Raw genomic sequence first — 14,812 nt, forward strand, 5'->3', positions numbered from 1 at the left:
CGGGACCAGGTGACTTATTAATCTTTACATTTTTTAATCGGTCACAGACTACTGTACCTCCTCACTTAAATAAGCACTTAGTAGTGGGACATTATCTTTGTTGAGATTGTGTGTTAATCCCTGCATCTGGTCCTCTCTTGTAACTACATATGAGAAAAACTCATTTAGTTTGTCTGCTATGTCATTATCATTTTTGATTAAGACTCTCCGCTTGTCCTTTAAAGGGCCTGTACTCTCTTTCTTTAATCTTTTGCTGTTGATATATTTAAAAAAAAATTGGGATTTGATTTGCTTTCCTTTGCTACTAGTTTTTCAGTTTCTACTTTGGCCGCTCTTTGTCACGATCCGGGTATCTGGACGCCATTACTTACCCTTCAGATGCCTCCTAAGGCTGGCTCAGCGTTCCAGGACCGGATCCCGCTGTTCCTGAGTTTCCACATGCAGAATGTCAGAGTGGTGATTTCATCAGCCGCGGCCTCCGCTGTGCCCGCGTGGTTAAATGTGCGCTTGTCAGTCTGGCGTCTCCTGTCTCCTGTGGCCGGCGTCGCCATTACTGTTTCAATTCTCACATGGATTACAAACCAAACTTCCCTCCAAGTGTCTGCATGGGCGCAGCCATCTTGGATTTTGTCATCTGATTATTTCCACCAATCTGCTGTCTGTATTGTTGATTTGCATAATTGCCTAGCCAACCCCTTCCTTGCTGCAGGTATAAGTATGCTGTGCCTGAGCAAGGAAGGCGTCAGTGCTTTGGTTGTCTAACCTAGTTCCAGTTTGTCTCTCTCCTGTGGTTGTCTTCCAGGTTCCAGCTCCTGTCTCCAGACTTCTGCTATAGAGACCCGCAGCAGCATTCCATCTGCGGTGTAGCCTGACTCTCCGATCCATTCTGGACTCACCTGTTTCCAGCTACAACAATCACCTGCTTCCAGCCCAGCTTCCAGCAGTGTACAACTTCTCTTAAAGGGCCGGTGTCCTTTCTGCAGTTTACCACTCTCCACCGGTATTATTATTTCACCGCTCTCAAACAATCACCTGCTTCCAGCCCAGCTTCCAGCAGTGTATAGCTTCTCTTAAAGGGCCGGTGTCCTTTTCTGCAGTTTACCACTCTCCACCGGTATTATTATTTCACCGCTCTCAAACTCCAAACTTCATTATTATTTCATCGCTCTCAAGTTCGTTTATTATTTAACTGGTTCCAGCCAGTATCCACTCCGTACCAACAACAGTCTGGTTCCAGCCAGTATCCACAGCAGCCGTTTTACCTTCAGCAGCCCAGCCTTTCCTGGAACATCAGCTGGTACGATCCTGGGTTCTCTCCATTGCTACAGTCAGGCCTGGTAAGGACTTTCCAACAAGAAGATTATAAGAACTGTCTCACACTACCAGTGCCTGTGGCCCTTGCCACCCTGTAGTACCCAGGAATTGTATTTATCCTCTGTTGACTTTTATGTTTCCTTTTACTGCTGCTGTGTTACGGAGTTTGTCATAATAAACATCATTGACTTTTATCCTGGTTGTCGTGGTCACGCCTTCGGGCAGTTATTCTACATGTTACTTACATGTCTAGGGGTCTGATACAACCTCCCAGGTTCCGTTACATCTCAGCCCCTACAACTGAGGCTGCCTCCCGTCAGCTCAGGCCCTCAGTTGTGACAGTAAGCACTGACCTTATGAATCCAGCCGGAGACCAGGATCAAGCGGCCAGGCCGATGCAAGAACTGGCAGCCCGACTTGAACATCAGGAGGCTGCACAGGGCCTCATCATCTGCTGTCTCCAGGATCTCTCTACACGGCTGGATGGGATTCAAACGACCCTCCGTGGACCTGGCACGTCCGGTGCGTCCACTACAGTGACACCAGCTGTAACCCCACCCACCTTACCCATTTCCAGTCCACATCTTCATCTTCCAACGCCAGCAAAATTTGATGGATCTCCAAGGTTCTGCAGGGGATTTCTCAATCAATGTGAAATCCACTTTGAGCTTCTACCTGGCAATTTCTTCAGTGACCGTACCAAAATTGCCTATATCATCTCCCTTCTCAGTGGCTCAGCCCTTGACTGGGCATCACCTTTATGGGAGAAGTCTGATCCCCTGCTATCCTCCTATACTGACTTTGTAGCTTCATTCAGGCGCATCTTCGACGAGCCAGGCCGGATAACATCTGCTTCATCTGAGATTCTCCGTTTACGCCAGGGAACACGTACTGTGGGACAGTATCTTATACAGTTTAAAATCCTGGCATCCGAACTGGCATGGAACGACGAGGCCCTGTATGCTGCATTCTGGCATGGCTTATCAGAACGCATCAAGGATGAGTTAGCTACCAGAGACTTGCCCTCTAAGTTGGATGAGCTAATTTCTCTTTGCACGAAGGTTGATCTACGTTTCAGAGAGAGAGCAACCGAGCGAGGAAGATCATCTACTCCTAAATCTTCTGCTCCTCCTCCTCGTCAACCATCTCCATCCAAGGATGAGCCTATGCAAATTAGTCGTTCCCGTCTATCTCCCGCTGAGCGCCGAAGACGTCTCTCTGAGTCTCTCTGTCTCTACTGTGCAGCTCCGTCGCACACTATCAATGCCTGTCCCAAACGTCCGGGAAACTCCAGATCCTAGCTCGCCAAGGAGAGGGCCGGCTAGGAGTAATGATCTCCTCTCCATCTCCTCATGACTGTAACCTCCCAGTGTCGCTCCAAATTGCTCAACGTTACAGGAACGTCATTGCCCTCCTTGATTCCGGAGCAGCTGGGAATTTCATAACCAAAGCTTATGTTAAACGGTGGTCCCTACCCACCGAGAGACTGTCCTCGTCCATCTCTTTGACTGCCGTGGATGGCAGCAAGATTTTTGACGCAGTCATTTCCTTAAGGACTCTTCCAGTTCGTCTGAGAGTGGGAGTTCTTCATTCTGAGTATATTTCTTTTTTAGTGATTCCAAGAGCCACACATCCAGTGGTTTTAGGCCTTCCATGGCTCCGTCTCCACAACCCATCAATTGACTGGACGACTACGCAAATACTGGCATGGGGTCCCTCCTGTGCTGAGACTTGTTTAGCCAAAGTTCTTCCTGTTTGTTCTTCCTTCCCCAGGTCATCTGATGTTCCGCCTCCTCCATATCAAGACTTCACGGACGTGTTCAGTAAAGCCTCTGCTGATATCCTTCCTCCTCATAGAGAATGGGACTGCCCAATCGACCTCATTCCAGGGAAGGTTCCACCGCGAGGCCGAACTTATCCGTTGTCTCTGCCTGAGACACACTCCATGGAAGAGTACATCAAAGAGAACCTGGCGAAGGGTTTCATCCGACCATCTTCTTCTCCAGCCGGCGCAGGCTTCTTCTTCGTTAAGAAGAAAGACGGTGGTCTGCGTCCGTGCATCGACTACAGAGGTCTGAACGACATTACCGTCAAGAACCGATACCCTTTACCCCTGATTACCGAGCTCTTTGATAGAGTTAGTGGTGCAACTATTTTCACAAAGCTGGACTTGAGGGGTGCCTACAATCTCATCCGAATCCGTGAGGGTGACGAGTGGAAGACCGCCTTTAACACCCGTGACGGACATTATGAGTACCTCGTCATGCCCTTCGGATTGAGCAACGCTCCAGCAGTCTTCCAGCACTTCGTGAATGAGATTTTCAGGGACATCTTGTACCGCCATGTCGTGGTTTATCTAGACGACATCCTCATCTTTGCTAATAATCTCGAAGATCATCGTTTCTGGGTAAAAGAGGTTCTTTCCCGTCTCCGTGTCAATCACCTCTATTGTAAATTGGAGAAGTGTGTGTTTGAAGTTAAAACCATTCCGTTTCTAGGTTACATTGTGTCCGGTTCCGGACTAGAGATGGATCCTGAGAAACTCCAAGCAATCCAGAATTGGCCTATACCCTTAAGCCTCAATGGGGTCCAGAGGTTCTTAGGGTTCGCCAATTATTATAGAAAATTTATACGAGACTTTTCCACCATCGTGGCGCCTATCACTGCATTAACCAAGAAAGGTGCTAATCCGTCCAAGTGGTCCGAGGAAGCTACACAGGCCTTTCACCTTCTGAAGCAACGGTTCATCTCTGCACCAGTTCTGAAACAGCCTGACACCGACTCTCCTTTTATCTTAGAGGTAGATGCCTCCTCCGTTGGAGTATGAGCAGTGTTATCCCAGAGGGCCAAAGATGGACATCTACATCCTTGCAGTTTCTTCTCCCGGAAGTTCTCCCCAGCTGAGCGCAACTATGCCATTGGCGATCAGGAGTTGCTAGCCATCAAGCTCGCTCTGGAGGAGTGGAGATACCTGTTGGAGGGAGCTTCCCACTCAATCACCATACTTACTGACCACAAAAATCTTTTATATCTCAAAGGCGCACAATGTCTGAATCCTCGTCAGGCCAGATGGGCACTTTTCTTCTCTAGGTTTGACTTTAAACTCCAGTTCTGTCCGGGTTCCAGAATCGTAAGGCCGATGCCCTTTCCCGCTCATGGGAGCAAGAAAATGAATCCGAGTCTGCAGACAAGCATCCTATTATTAATCCGTTGGCATTCTCCACGGTAGGGATGGACTCTACGCCTCCACCAGGGAAAAGTTTTGTTAAGCCAGTTCTAAGGAAGAAGCTCATGCATTGGGCCCATGCTTCCCGTTTTGCTGGACATACAGGCATTCAGAAAACCCTTGAATTTATTTCTAGGTCCTACTGGTGGCCAACTCTGAAGAAGGACGTTATGGAATTTATTGCCTCCTGCCCAAAGTGTGCCCAACACAAAGTCTCCCGCCAGTCGCCTGCGGGGCAACTGGTTCCATTATCTGTTCCCCGTCGACCTTGGACCCATTTGTCGATGGACTTTGTTTCCGATCTACCTATCTGCAACAAGTTTAATACCATCTGGGTGGTAGTTGACCGGTTCACCAAGATGGCACATTTCATCCCTCTCACCGGTCTTCCGTCAGCTTCCAAGTTGGCTCAAGTGTTTATACAAGAGATCTTCCGACTTCACGGTCTTCCTGAAGAGATCATCTCGGATCGTGGAGTACAATTTGTAGCCAAATTTTGGCGAAGTTTGTGTCAAGCCCTCCAAGTCAAGTTAAAGTTTTCCACGGCTTACCATCCTCAGACCAATGGTCAAACCGAGAGGGTGAATCAGGACTTGGAGGCCTTCCTCCGTATATATGTGTCTTCCTCTCAAGATGACTGGGTTCAACTCCTTCCTTGGGCCGAGTTCAGCCACAACAATCAATACCATTCCTCATCTTCTTCTACACCATTCTTCATTAATTATGGATTCCACCCTAAAGTCCCAGAATTCCAACTGCTTCCCGCAACTTCTGTTCCAGCAGTGGATGTCACCTTGCGTCAGTTTTCAAATAACTGGAGGAACGTCCGCGCAGCCCTGCTTAAAGCCTCATTCAGGTATAAGAAGTTTGCCGATAGGAAGCGTAGAGCTGTTCCTGCTCTCAAGGTGGGTGATCGTGTGTGGCTGTCCACGAAGAATTTGAGGTTGAGAGTTCCCAGCATGAAATTTGCACCTCGCTACATCGGACCCTTCAAGATTGAACAAGTCATCAATCCTGTTGCCTACAGGTTACAGTTACCATCCTTCTTGAAAATACCCAGGACATTTCATGTTTCTTTGTTGAAACCGCTGATCCTGAATCGGTTTCATTCCGCACTTCCTCCAGCTCCCAAAGTTCAGACTCAACGGGGAGTCGAGTACGAGGTGGCCAAGATTTTGGACTCACGTTTCCGTTACGGTCAGTTACAATACCTCATTGACTGGAAGGGCTATGGTCCTGAAGAACGCTCTTGGACCAATGCCTCAGACGTCCATGCTCCTGCCTTGGTCCGAAATTTCCACGCAAAGTTTCCTTTAAAGCCTAAGAAGTGTCCTGGGGCCACTCCTAAAGGGGGGGGTGCTGTCACGATCCGGGTATCTGGACGCCATTACTTACCCTTCAGATGCCTCCTAAGGCTGGCTCAGCGTTCCAGGACCGGATCCCGCTGTTCCTGAGTTTCCACATGCAGAATGTCAGAGTGGTGATTTCATCAGCCGCGGCCTCCGCTGTGCCCGCGTGGTTAAATGTGCGCTTGTCAGTCTGGCGTCTCCTGTCTCCTGTGGCCGGCGTCGCCATTACTGTTTCAATTCTCACATGGATTACAAACCAAACTTCCCTCCAAGTGTCTGCATGGGCGCAGCCATCTTGGATTTTGTCATCTGATTATTTCCACCAATCTGCTGTCTGTATTGTTGATTTGCATAATTGCCTAGCCAACCCCTTCCTTGCTGCAGGTATAAGTATGCTGTGCCTGAGCAAGGAAGGCGTCAGTGCTTTGGTTGTCTAACCTAGTTCCAGTTTGTCTCTCTCCTGTGGTTGTCTTCCAGGTTCCAGCTCCTGTCTCCAGACTTCTGCTATAGAGACCCGCAGCAGCATTCCATCTGCGGTATAGCCTGACTCTCCGATCCATTCTGGACTCACCTGTTTCCAGCTACAACAATCACCTGCTTCCAGCCCAGCTTCCAGCAGTGTACAACTTCTCTTAAAGGGCCGGTGTCCTTTCTGCAGTTTACCACTCTCCACCGGTATTATTATTTCACCGCTCTCAAACAATCACCTGCTTCCAGCCCAGCTTCCAGCAGTGTATAGCTTCTCTTAAAGGGCCGGTGTCCTTTTCTGCAGTTTACCACTCTCCACCGGTATTATTATTTCACCGCTCTCAAACTCCAAACTTCATTATTATTTCATCGCTCTCAAGTTCGTTTATTATTTAACTGGTTCCAGCCAGTATCCACTCCGTACCAACAACAGTCTGGTTCCAGCCAGTATCCACAGCAGCCGTTTTACCTTCAGCAGCCCAGCCTTTCCTGGAACATCAGCTGGTACGATCCTGGGTTCTCTCCATTGCTACAGTCAGGCCTGGTAAGGACTTTCCAACTAGAAGATTATAAGAACTGTCTCACACTACCAGTGCCTGTGGCCCTTGCCACCCTGTAGTACCCAGGAATTGTATTTATCCTCTGTTGACTTTTATGTTTCCTTTTACTGCTGCTGTGTTACGGAGTTTGTCATAATAAACATCATTGACTTTTATCCTGGTTGTCGTGGTCACGCCTTCGGGCAGTTATTCTACATGTTACTTACATGTCTAGGGGTCTGATACAACCTCCCAGGTTCCGTTACATCTCAGCCCCTACAACTGAGGCTGCCTCCCGTCAGCTCAGGCCCTCAGTTGTGACACTCTTATTTCTTCTTTGCATATTTTGTTACAATCCTTATAGTGCTGAAATGACTCCACATTCCCGTTCAGATTTGTATTTTTTGAATGCTTACCTTTTTTGCCCATTAGTTCCTTTATCTTTTTGTTAAGCCACATTGGTTTGGAATTTTTACTCCTTTGTTTGCTGCCTGTGGGAATAAATTTGTGAATATTTTCGACTAGTAGTGATTTTAATACCTCCCATTTCGCCTTAGTATTTTTACCTTGAAACAGAATTTCCCATTCAATGTCCCTTAAAGCTTCCCTCACATGTCAAAGTTGGCTTTGCTAAAGTGTAGAGTCCTAGTTGAGCCAGTATTGGACTGCTTATGAAAACGGATATTAAATGTGACCATATTGTGGTCGCGGTTTCCCATGGGCTCCCCTACTTTAATATTTGATATCAATTACCCATTGTTAATTAATACCAGGTCTAAGATTGCATTGTACTTAGTTGGTTCCTCGATTAGTTGAACTAAGTAGTAATCATTTAGTGTGTTTAAAAACATATTACACCTAGCAGTATCACATGAATCCTTTGTCCAATTTATCTCTGGATAGTTAAAGTCTCCCATCACTATTACGTCTCCTACTCCTGCTATTTCAAACTGTTTCAGTAACATTTCCTCATTAGACATAGCAATACCAGGCGGCTTGTAGCATAGCTCCAATACTAATTTTTTTTCCCTCACCCCCGAATGCAATTTCTACCCATAACGTCTCAACAGTATTTACAGTCCCCTCTTGAATATCTTCCCGTATATCAGGTTTAAAAAATGGCTTTATATAAAGACATACCCCTCCCCCCCATTTATTTAATGTCTTTCCTGAACAGGGTATAACCCTCTAGTTTGACTGTCCAATCATGAGATTCGTCCCACCAAGTTTCAGTAATGCCTATAATTTCGTACTGTTTGCTTGCTCCAAGGATTTCTAGTTCCCCATTTTTACCTGTAAGGCTTCTAGCGTTTAAGATAAGTACTTCCCATTGTGCTAGGGACATCATTTTCTATATGCAGTAATGATGACTCATAATCGTTGTTAGTGTTTTGGTAATACCCATGTTAATACCCTTGCCGGCTGCTCTTTCCCTCCCCGCTCTCCACCCCCATTTCGTTTCTCACTGCATGACCCGTAGTTCCTAGATAAACCCTCCCCCCAGGCACCTAGTTTAAAATAGAGATGAGTGGGTTCGGTTCTCTGAGAAACTAACCCTACCGAACATCACGTCCCGAGCCCGGATCCGAGTCCGTCTTGGGACTTCCCGCCAGACTCGGAAACCAGAACGAGACAAAACGTCATCATCCCAGTGTTGGATTCTTGCGGGTTTTGGATTCCATATAAGGAGCCGCGTGTCGCTGCCATTTTCACTCCAGTCCTGGAGAGTGTAGCGAGAGGACGTGTCTCCTCAGTGTCGCTGCGGGAAAGTGGTGTGGCACGTGGGGTGGCGACCTGCTCTTATATGTCATTCCAGAGCTGTGTTGTGCTGCATCAGTCCAGTGGTGGTGTCCTGTGCTGACATAAGTCCAGTGGTGGTGTCCTTTGCTGCTATAAGTCCAGTGCTGCTGCTGTATAAGTCCAATGCAGTGGTGCTGTGTTGTGCTGCATCAGTCCAGTGGTGGTGTCCTGTGCTGCCATAAGTCCAGTGCTGCTGCCGTATAAGTCCAGGGGTACTACTGTATAAGTCCAGTCCAGTGGTGCAGCCGTATAGGTTCAGGGGTACTGCCATATAAGTCCAGGGGTACTGCCATGTAAGTCCAGGGGTACTGCCGTATAAGTTCGGGTGTACTGCCGTATAAGTCCAGTCCAGTGGTGCAGCCGTATAAGTTCAGGGGTACTGCTGTATAAGTCCAGGGGTACTGCCGTATAAGTCCAGTGGTACTGCCGTATAAGTCCAGTCCAGTGGTGCAGCCGTATAAGTTCAGGGGTACTGCCGTATAAGTCCAGTCCAGTGGTGCAGCTGTATAAGTTCAGGGGTACTGCCGTATAAGTCCAGTCCAGTAGTGCAGCCGTATAAGTTATGGGGTACTGCCACATAAGTTCAGGGGTACTGCCGTATAAGTCCAGTCCAGTAGTGCAGCCGTATAAATTCAGGGGTACTGTTGTGTAAGTTCAGGGGTACTGCTGTATAAGTCTAGTCCAGTGATGCAGCTGTATAAGTTATGTGGTACTGCCGTATAAGTCCAGTCCAGTGGTGCAGCCGTATAAGTTCAGGGTTACTGCCGTATAAGTCCAGGGGTACTGCTGTATAAGTCCAGTGGTACTGCCGTATAAGTCCAGTCCAGTGGCGCAGCCATATAAGTCCAGGGGTACTGCTGTATAAGTCCAGTGGTACTGCCATATATGTCCAGTCCAGTCATATAAGTTATGGGGTACTGGTGTATAAGTCCAGGGGTACTGCTGTATAAGTCCAATCGAGTGGTGCAGCCGTATAAGTTCAGGGGTACTGCCATATAAGTTATGGGGTACTGCTGTATAAGTCCAGTGGTACTGCCGTAAAAGTCCAGTCCAGTAGTGCAGCCGTATAAGTTCAGGGGTACTGCCATATAAGTCCAGGGGTACTGCCATATAAGTCAAGGGGTACTGCCGTATAAGTCCAGGGGTACTGCCGTATAAGTCCAGTCCAGTGGTGCAGCCATAAACGTTCAGGGGTACTGCTGTATCGGTCAAGGGGTACTGCCGTATAATTCCAGTGGTACTGCCGTATAAGTCCAGTCCAGTGGTGCAGCCGTATAAGTTCAGGGGTACTGCCGTATAAGTCCAGTGGTACTGCCGTATTAATCCAGTTCAGTGGTGCAGCCGTATAAGTTCAGATCCAAAACCAAAACAGAAAACACAAAAAGTGCCCGCCGCACATCTCCAGTTTAAAAACTCATCCAACCTTCTATGGCCTAGCTGTGAAGAGACACAATAATCATAACAGAACAGAAATAGCTAATTTAATCAAAGACAAGGACAAGGGGAGTGAGAAAAAGAGAAAAAAACAATCACATACAATATAGTAGGAAGCTAATACTTATTACAATGTGTAATAATGTATCAATGCAAAACCTCCTATGTGTAACAGTGTAACCCCAGTGGAATGTGTAATAGTTTGTCGGTGTATATTACTTGCGTGTCCAGATGAAGGATGGTCCTTCTGCAGCGCTGGTCTTTTCCCCGGCAGCGACTCTGCACAACGTTCCAGGTGCACCGGCCTAGCAGCAATCTCCTGCGGCACCGCCTCTCCCCCACTCAACACCCCACGCCTGTCAGTCAGCTACTGTTTAAGTATCTGCAGCACTGCCTGGTTCCTGCCAGCAGCTCAGTATCCCCCTCAATCACTTTCCCTTAGTGCAAGGAGCGGCAGCGATCTCCCCTGCTGCCTGCTCCCACAGCTCAGTAGCTCCCTTCCCTCGCTCACTCTCCTCTAGCACACGGAGCGGCAGCGATCTACCCTGCTGCCTGCTCCCACAGCTCAGTAGCTCCCTTCCCTCGCTCACTCTCCTCTAGCACACGGAGCGGCAGCGATCTACCCTGCTGCCTGCTCCCACAGCTCAGTAGCTCCCTTCCCTCGCTCACTCTCCTCTAGCACACGGAGCGGCAGCGATCTCCCCTGCTGCCTGCTCCCACAGCTCAGTAGCTCCCTTCCCTCGCTCACTCTCCTCTAGCACACGGAGCGGCAGCGATCTCCCCTGCTGCCTGCTCCCACAGCTCAGTAGCTCCCTTCCCTCGCTCACTCTCCTCTAGCACACGGAGCGGCAGCGATCTCCCCTGCTGCCTGCTCCCACAGCTCAGTAGCTCCCTTCCCTCGCTCACTCTCCTCTAGCACACGGAGCGGCAGCGATCTCCCCTGCTGCCTGCTCCCACAGCTCAGTAGCTCCCTTCCCTCGCTCACTCTCCTCTAGCACATGGAGCGGCAGCGATCTCCCCTGCTGCCTGCTCCCACAGCTCAGTAGCTCCCTTCCCTCGCTCACTCTCCTCTAGCACATGGAGCGGCAGCGATCTCCCCTGCTGCCTGCTCCCACAGCTCAGTAGCTCCCTTCCCTCGCTCACTCTCCTCTAGCACATGGAGCGGCAGCGATCTCCCCTGCTGCCTGCTCCCACAGCTCAGTAGCTCCCTTCCCTCGCTCACTCTCCTCTAGCACACGGAGCGGCAGCGATCTCCCCTGCTGCCTGCTCCCACAGCTCAGTAGCTCCCTTCCCTCGCTCACTCTCCTCTAGCACACGGAGCGGCAGCGATCTCCCCTGCTGCCTGCTCCCACAGCTCAGTAGCTCCCTTCCCTCGCTCACTCTCCTCTAGCACACGGAGCGGCAGCGATCTCCCCTGCTGCCTGCTCCCACAGCTCAGTAGCTCCCTTCCCTCGCTCACTCTCCTCTAGCACATGGAGCGGCAGCGATCTCCCCTGCTGCCTGCTCCCACAGCTCAGTAGCTCCCTTCCCTCGCTCACTCTCCTCTAGCACACGGAGCGGCAGCGATCTACCCTGCTGCCTGCTCCCACACCTCACACGGACTCGTTCACTTCCGGTCTCCAGTAACAGCTCCAGTGACAGCTCACGAAGGGTTAGATGCTAGGTTGCGTCTCAATGTATCAGCACTACTGCTGTGGGCATTATGTGTATTTGGGGTGCTACTACTGTGGGCTTTGTGTATAAGGGGCACTAATGTGTGTCATAACATGAATAAGGGACACTACTATGTGGTGTAATGTGAATAAGATTGTGCTACTGTGCGGCATATTTGAATTGGGGATACTATTGGATGACCACACCCCTTCCTTTTGAGACCACACCCCTTTTTTGCTGCACATACAATCCCGTTATTGCACAGGCGTGGGGGGGGGTGAGTTCCACCACCTCTGTAGGACCACTTTAAGCACCGGATAAAGTGAAGAGAGATAAAGTAACAGCCAATCAGCTCCTAATTGCCATGTTACAGTCTATGGGCAGGATTCAAATCATATTGCACATGCTATCTCCCGTCTAAAGTGATGGGAGATAGAGGAGCAATATTCAAATGTGCCCTGCTATCGCGCTGATCGCGCTCATTACAGTCTGGTTTAGGCGCGTCAAGCGCCTAAATCTGACTAAAGTAATGGGCGTGATCGTGAAGAGACCCGTTTGGGCGCCCAAACGGGTCTCTTTGCATGCATTTTAGCTCGCTACCTCCAGGGGTAGCTAGCGGAAATTAAGTTGTTGCGCCTGTTGGCAATAATATTAGAATACCGCCAGCGGGCGCGATAGGGGGCGGGAGGGAAGAACATTTGAATCCTGCCCTATGTTTGAAAAATGACAGCTAAGAGCTGATTGGTTGGTAGTTCATCTCTCTCCATTTGTATTTCCCTACAAGACTTAGTATATCTGCCTCTAAATGAACATACATGGTGGTACTGATATTAAGGCCCAACAACACATGTCTCGTGGGGTTTAGTGTCTAGGGGGGAGATTTCTAAAAACGTGGAGAGAGATAAAATGGGGAGAGACAAAGTAGCAACCAATCATCTCCTGTCACATTTCAAACACAGCCTGTAACATGGCAAGAGCTGAATGGTTGGTACTTTATTATTTCTCTAGACTTTTGATACATACGGTATCCCCGTAGGAGCATTCAGTTTCAGGCAATTATACACAGAAGTCAATCAGGGGCAGCTGGATGTATTTTACTGCCTACATGTGACTGTTTTCAGAATTAATTACATTCCGTTTATGCAACAGCTAATATGGCTTCAATTAATCGGACTCTTTCAATGCAAATTGCACTGTAATTACAGTATGTTATTTAAAAGTTGCTACAAAAGTTTGTAGAACTTTAATTGCACAGTTCCAGTGTAAAGATTCATTTTGCAAAGTTAAAGGGGAGACAAAATATAAATATTTTACCTATTTTTATATTCTTATAAAAAAAGAAAGTCATTAATGAACCAGAAAAATGCAGGGACATATTCCAAACGGCCTTATCTTTCCTTTATGGATATACACTGGAGCATTATTATTATTACTATTATTATTATTATTATTATCCTTTATTTATATGGCACAACAAGGGCTCCGCGGTGCCTAACAGCATACATGAGCAGAACAAGAAAATCTAGAGGGATAACAATAAAGTTACATAAAACAGCAAAACAGCAAACTATAACCAAGTAATAATAGCAATAATAGTTTTGTTATCAGATGAAGTATACAATTAAAAGAAATTTTTTTTATACCACAACAGTAATAATAGGGATGTAGTCATCACGTCAACATTCAAAATGTCGATACAGTCAGAAAATCGCTACATTTTCAAATTGTCGACATTTAACATGCCGACACTGACAAGCTGTTGACAGTCACAATTTCAACACATGAAATTAGGGTTAGGCTGGAATTGGGGTTAATTAGGCTAAAATATGAGTAATGACATCCTGATAGTCAACATTCATAATGTAGACATATTGAACAGGTTTACATTTTTTCAGTGCCAACATTCTGAACAGGAGATGATCTAGGCATGGGCGAGCGGGAGGGGATCTAGGCACGGGCGAGCAGGGCGGGTGCCGAGGGTGCTGCGGCCCACGGGCGTGGCCGCAGTAACCTCGCAGGCGCCCACCGCTCACTCATAGCCCGCACTCTGGCTGCAGCAAGCGCCGTGGGCAGTGTGGGCGACCGCTGCAGCCAGAGCCGCTGTAGCTGGCTCCATTTTCAGACAGACACTAGAGGTCATAAGTGACCTCTAGTGTCTGTGTGGCACTGCTATGAGAGAGACGCCATAGAGAGGAGCCGTCAGTGGCCAGAGATGGAGCCGCAGCGGCAGCAGCAGTCGGGAAGCAGGAGCGAGTATTGTTTTTGGGGGGTTTTTTTTAGTGATTGTAAGCAGCACTATAAGGGGGCATCTCTACTGGTGGCACATTTAATGGGGGCATAACTACAGGGGCATCTCTACTGAGGGCACATCTAAGGGGGCATAACTACAGGGGCATCTCTACTGGGGGCACATCTAATGGGGGCAAATCTACAGGGGGCATCTCTACTGGGGGCACAGCTAAGGGGGCATAACTACAGGGGCATCTTTACTGGGGGCACATCTACTGGAGGCATCTCTACTGGTGGCACATCTAATGGGGGCATCTCTACTGGGGGCACATCTAAGGGGGCATAACTACAAGGGCATCTCTACTGGGGGCACATCTACTGGAGGCATATCTACTGGCAGCACATCTAAGGGGGCATAACTACAGGGACATCTCTACTGGGGGCACATCTACAGAGGCATCTGTACTGGCGGCATATCTAACGGGGACATCTCTACTGGGGGGCACATCTAATGGGGACACATCTAAGGGGACATAACTACAGGGGGAATCTCTAATGAGGGTGAATCTACAGGGGGAATCTCTACTGGGGGCATAACTACAGGGGCATCTCTACTGGAGGCACATCTAAGGGGGCATAACTACAGAGGGGGCATAACTACAGGGGCATCTCTACTGGGGGCACATCTAATGGGGCAAATCTATAGGGGGCATCTCTACTGGGGGCACAGCTAATGGGGCATAACTACAGGGGGCACATATAAGGGGGCATAACTACAAAAGCACATCTACTAGGGGAAA

This window comes from Pseudophryne corroboree, chromosome 12, assembly GCF_028390025.1.
Source record: "Pseudophryne corroboree isolate aPseCor3 chromosome 12, aPseCor3.hap2, whole genome shotgun sequence".
Taxonomy (NCBI): domain Eukaryota; kingdom Metazoa; phylum Chordata; class Amphibia; order Anura; family Myobatrachidae; genus Pseudophryne; species Pseudophryne corroboree.